We start from the raw sequence: 6,000 nt of genomic DNA on the forward strand, positions 1-6,000 counted from the left end.
CTCTTCTTATAGCAGGCTATTCCTAAAAGAGAGAACGGTCTGGAAAATTGATAGTTGCAGTATTTTTCCCCTTTTCATCTTTACTCTTCCCAGTCTCTCCAGAAATTCTGAAAATCAAGACTACTTAAAATGCAGAGGGACTATTCTAAAAAAATCAACAGCAATTAGAAATGCAAGTCCTCATTTTTTGGCATAGTTATTAAATAAATAGGTATTTTATGATATCTTTGTAGAATGCCATAAACGAGTAGTTTTCTTATTTTTCAGTCACAGATGAAGCTTATTTTTTTTTATTGCCCTGAACCATGTACTTTAGTATGTCTGTCCAACTGGAAATAYAGGCTTAAAGTGTCAGTCAATGGCAAACAAGAATGCAATTTCTAAAGTTAAGCAACAATGGCAGATATTTATCTTTGAATAGATTCCTATCAGGATTTACCTTGTGATGCCTTGGTTTGTGCGGTGACTTTGATTATTAGTTTCACCATGTTTCTTACATCAATAATAAAGTAGCAGTGTCCAAAGTGCCCCTTATTCCTTCCATTCACACAAGCCACTGAGGACTCTGCARAAATACCTTCATCCTGTGACAGCTTCTTATGTATATTTCAATAATATTTGGTGTTTAGGTAGCCCCGGATTCCAGCAACTGGTCCTTTGAAAGTAACAAGCAAAAAGACAATTTCACAAACAGCAAATGCAAACAGACCTTCATGCTTTCTTGATCTAATTAGTATTAAGCACTGTTCTAAATCCAGGAGAGASAGGGATGGACAGACTCACACAGTCCTAAAACCCTTCATAGTCATGGTTAGTCCCTTCTCTTAAAAGGCATTATTTACATAAGTATATGAATACATGTTTCTGATCAACATCCCAGCATTGAAAAAGCTGTATTTATTTAAGATTTTTTATTCCAAAGTCAAAACTGTGAAGCAAAATAAAGTGAATTTGCACATACCACTAATTTGCATTGAAAAATGACACGAATGCACTATTTTTGGCAGGGCACACAGGCTTAGACCCAAGACTGTTCATCCATATAACTCACCATCACGGGCCCAAAGCCAGAGCTGATTTATGGTGGCCGGGACATGCCAGGGAAAGCACTTCATCACTGATGAAGGGTTTTAGTATCTCCCAGACAAATGAATTCCACATATTAAATATTTAAAGCTGAGTTTGTAACACCGCTATATATTTTCTCAAAATACAAGTTAGCATAATAAATGGGCAGAAAGACCATTAATAAGCTATAGCAAGTCTACTGGCGCTCCAATGCGCGAAGCGGCACAGCCTTTATGCACAACGCGTAGAATTAAGGAGAAAAATAACTTAAAATCGAGACCTTTGCGTTATAAAAATTCGACTGCAAAACGCTTTGACACAAGAACCACGATCGCCGGCGGCCCCGCTTCCCGGCGCAGCTACAGCGGCATTGCTGCGGCACCCCCGGCCAGAGCCGGGACCGGGGKSGGGATCGGCGTCAGGGRCAGGGGCAGGGTCGGGATTGGGATCAGGATCGGGATTAGGATCGGGATCAGGATCGAGGACACGATCAGGATCGGGATCGGGGACAGGGGTAGGGTCGGGGTCAGGGTCGGGGTCGGGATCGGGGTCAGGGACAGGATCGGGTTTGGGAGCGGGGTCAGGGTCAGGGGCAGGGCCAGGGACAGGGGCAGGGACAGGATCGGGTTCGGGATCGGGGTCAGGGGCAGGGTCAGGGACAGGGGCAGGGTCGGGGTCAGGATCGGGGGCGGGATCGGGGTCGGGGTCGCGGTCGGGGCCGTGGCCGAGCGCGGCCGAGCCCGCCGGGTCTCACCTGTGTGAGGGCGGCGGGGCCGTTGAAGATGGCGGCGCGGGGCGGGGCGGCCCTGAGGGCCGGTACCAGCTCGGGGGCACCGGCGGCGCCCCTCAGGCGGGCGGGGGATGGCGGTGTCCGGCCGGGGCTGCGCTGKCCGCGGTTCCCCGTCCCCAGCCCCGCTCCGGCTCACTCGCACCTGGCCGGGGCTGTCGCAGAGCCTGTGCTGGCCCCTCACAGGTGCCCCAAGCGTGTGAAATGAAATGACGCCGTGTCACCCAGGGCCCGCTCAGGTGTCACAAGGTCAAATGTCGCAAAATACATTTGCCATTTACCCTTTAAGGCTTCATGCTCCAAAATGTTTTGTTTTGTTTAATTTCCGTTTTGCTTTTTTGGTTTTTTTTTATTTTTTTTTTTCCCTGTGAGAAGGATGAAGGATGACCTGCAGCAGTCACACCAAAGTCCTTGGTTTTTACAGAATTACAATGGCCTCGTAAGACTGGCATTTTTCTCTAAGAGAAGGAAGCGGGAAGGAGGGTCGCATTAGTTTAACATCACTGACAAGTACAAGCAAACACCTCCTGATGGTTTCAAAAACCTCTAGGAACCAGAATATAGGGGAACCAATATGATCTTGGGTTTTATAATGAGATATTAGTCAAAGAAGATCTTTCCTTGAAGTGACTACTTTTGATCACAGCATTTCTTTATGAAACTTTGTAGCCTTTTCACAGGAAGGTGCTGGAATACCATTTTCTTCCTCAAAGTGTGTCTTAATGTTTCTACGAAGAGCAATTATTAAGAACCTTGTAACCCATCTYCGCATAATAAAATGCATGAACTGAAAGCACCGAGCCTCTGGGACCAGCTGTACTCAGCCCACCATTGCTCTGCTCACCTTCTTCACTTTTCCTCCTGAAAGGTACTGTCCTGATTTTGCCAAGGAAGGGAATGAGTTAAATCAATTTTAGGATGTATTTAGCTTTCTTATTTTACCTTAGGATTTTCAAAGAAATCCAGTGTAGTTTTATCATACGCTGGATTACACTGATTAGAGTTCTTGGGTATTGGAGATAAGGAAAACAATAATACTAAAGCAGAGCTACAGGTTATTAAATAAAAGCAGTTAATAGAACAAGGACAGAAGACAGATGATGATAGGAAAAGGAAGGTTAAAAAACTATTGTGGAGTTCTGTAGCCAACAGAAACAACATAGTTCATTACATACGATTTAACCTGAAGTMATTTGAAATTAATTACACATAACAMTGTATCTAAAAACCCTGCATCCTTTATGACAGGAGTTATGCTAAGGCCCGAGTAGTTCAGAAATTCCAGTTAAAAATTGAGATTCAGGCTGAAGAACCTAAAATTGTAATGGTATGTGAAACAGCCATCTGTGAGTGTGAAGTGTAAGGAGCTACCTGCCTGCTTGGGGCAAAACAGGGCTGCCCAAGTCCCCTTTGCCAGCTGGCACAGGAAACTGGTTTTAGGCATAATCTGGTAAGAATTTCTCTATTCTGTTTCTTCCAGTTTTACAGAAAAAAATCCCATATCTTTTTACTCAAAAATTGCAGGTGATGTCAGATTAGCAAGGAATGTTGTGCCATTAAATTTGGTCCATGCATAGCCTGAGCATATTGTACTTCCTTGGTCTATTTTGGAATCATGATGATGTGGGATGCACTGTAAAACCAATGATGAGACAATCAAGGTGTTTGTTGTAATGACTTCTTTCAGATTGCATCTGTAGATTGGCTGGTGGGTTATACAGTTTTCTATACACCAAAGAAAAGTTCATCTCTAAAGCCCTGCAAACGCTGATGAGTGTTCAGCAAGTGCTTGAGTAATAATTTGGGAAAAACTGAGAACTCGCATGCTTTTATCTTCACCCTTACATGTTGGAACATATTTCAGTGAAGAGATTTCTACTGTGTCTCAGACTAGGAAAATGGAGCATATGAACATCCCTTCTTCTCATAAATGACCTAAGCATAAGGTGTGGTTAGGTCTCCTGTCTTAAATTAAATTACAGAGAAGTTACTAGCATCATGCTGGGAAATGAATTGATTTTATTTAGGAGAATATTCAATGTGCACTAGATATCTGATGTGTGATATTAAAYCCAGCCATTTTTAAAGGACCCCCACTGACATAGCTTGGGTTTGTATCCATAGGAATAGTTCTGTAATTTCCTTCATCCTTTCCTGACTTTGCCTTATTACCTACCATTGCTCACATGTGGAGCAGTCTGCCAGCTCAAATATGGCAAGTGGCCTCCCTTCCCTCTGTGTAAAGCTCCACTTCAGCTCCAATGACCATTTGTCAGTCTGTTCTATACAGTATTGTTCTGAATTGATCTGTGTTGTGCTTTTTTAGACTGTCAGTTCATGTAGTCTGGAGATCTCTTGTCTTCATATTTCATACTGTATTTTCTAAAATGCCATGTTAAGTCTTGAGATCTATATGTATTACGAATTAAGCTAAAAAAAGAAGCTATCCAGGCATCCCATGAATTTTTTTTTTTAGTTCCTTCTTGCCATTCTTGATGTGCAGAGAAGGGAGACTCAATGCGAGYTGCTGCCTGCTCAGCTTTCACTTGGTAACAGCTGCCATGGAGCCAAGGTACATTTGCCCCAGTGCCAGGCCACTCTCCATTTCCTTTAAGTTTTCCTCCTCAGCCAGAAACCTTCCCARAAGTATATTTGCCAAGATTGTATCATGCAGGGTAGTTTAACTRTGTGGTCACCATTGTATCCACTACKGTTTGTGGATCTCTGGACAATTTCCAGCAGAATGCTTTCTCCTCCTTARGCCATGTACACAAACTCTAAATTTTGTTTGATTTTTATTTGTACCTTGGCCTTTTGATCAAAATACTGTTCAAATAAATTAAAAAGGGGAATTCATTACTTAGCATGACTGTTTGATCTTCTAGAACAAAATAATTTCTGTGAGAGATGCATATAACCTCTATCAGCTTAAGGCTTTTTGTTTAGAAGGAGTAACACCTTTGATTAAGAAAACAGCCTTTGGAGAAGACTGTTCTTGAGTAAATATGTTAAAAWTGAGAATTGGTTCACAACCTATTTTCTAAAGCCCCACAAATGTTTSAATAGAGATTCCTTAAGAATCCTTGTTTGAGGATTGTGGGTAGTTATGACAAAACACTCTTGGGCCTATTTCAGTGGTGTTACTTCCGAGATTAGACTTTCACCAAGTTTCCTACCACTGATGGGTAGTCCTGATGCTCAAACATGGAAGGGGACTCCAGGAGTGTAAAGGTCAAAGCTATGCAGACACAGCTGCAGCAGGGATGGGAAAGCTGTGGAGGCATTCCTTCTGCATCTGTCTATCCTTTACACCACACTGGACAGTGTGGTGAGYTGAGAGCAAAGAAATCCGCTATCACCAGACTAATTCTGTTGACAAAGCATGAAAAACATCGTAGTCTTTCTGTAAAATAAATGTGTTACACCACTCYAGAAGGCATTGAGTTCTCAGACAGTAGTACTTGAAGCTGGAAAATTGTCTGCTTATGTCTGGTCAGGCTTTTTAGGAATCCACCCATGTGACCAGTTGGCCACTTTTCTGTTCAGAGTAGGCATTTCAACCCTTAAATCAGGATTATGTACTTAATGTGGATGCCTAACTAGTTTGCCATTCATGGATGTAGAAAGACAACCAGCACAGGGCTAACAAGATTATTAATTTGTTCATTTTTACTTTGGTTTAATTTGAGGCAACTGGAATCTGTTTGCAGTTAAAAATAAATGTGGTAACAGCTAAAGACAGGCAGTACATTTCTTTAACTGTAAGATCCATCAGCTTTATGCAGTMTATGTGCTAATGCCCTTCATTCCTTCAGGATTGTTCCTTAAAGCTATGTAATAACAGGGACAGTGTGCAGAAAAAGCAAAAATCTGCCATGGTTTGCTTCAGCATTGAAGAAACCTGAGCTTAGGTTTGGCAAGTTATGTTAGAGTGAAAAACATTCTCTTTCCACTTGCTATTGTGCTTTACAGGAGTTACAGACTTCAAACTCCYCAAACTATACCCCTCTCTTGGTTGTTTCATTTCAGCTTTGCAGTGTGGAAGGAGATTTTGTCTAATGCCTTTTATAGTTTGGTCATGCTTCTGTGATTCAGAGAATTTTTGAATAGGRTTAAAGAAAAGCAGCCTCTGGATGACGGTGGGA

The 6,000-nt window shown here is 42.3% G+C and overlaps 1 protein-coding gene across 1 annotated transcript in view; it reads right to left on the reverse strand.

The window, feature by feature from the left end:
- Nucleotides 1-2,059, reverse strand: part of CFAP20DC (CFAP20 domain containing) — a 61,188-nt gene extending 59,129 nt beyond the window's left edge. The window contains exons 1-2 of the mRNA XM_057390367.1: nucleotides 1,823-2,059; nucleotides 440-655 (exon numbers count right to left, since the gene is read on the reverse strand). The gene's annotated coding sequence lies outside the window, so the exon portion shown is untranslated. The remainder of the gene's footprint in view (nucleotides 1-439; nucleotides 656-1,822) is intronic.
- Between the last annotated feature and the right edge of the window lie 3,941 nt (nucleotides 2,060-6,000).

Source organism: Malurus melanocephalus, unplaced genomic scaffold (genome assembly GCF_030028575.1).
Source record: "Malurus melanocephalus ecotype Western Australia unplaced genomic scaffold, MMel_1.1 scaffold_24, whole genome shotgun sequence".
NCBI classification, from domain to species: Eukaryota; Metazoa; Chordata; class Aves; order Passeriformes; family Maluridae; genus Malurus; species Malurus melanocephalus.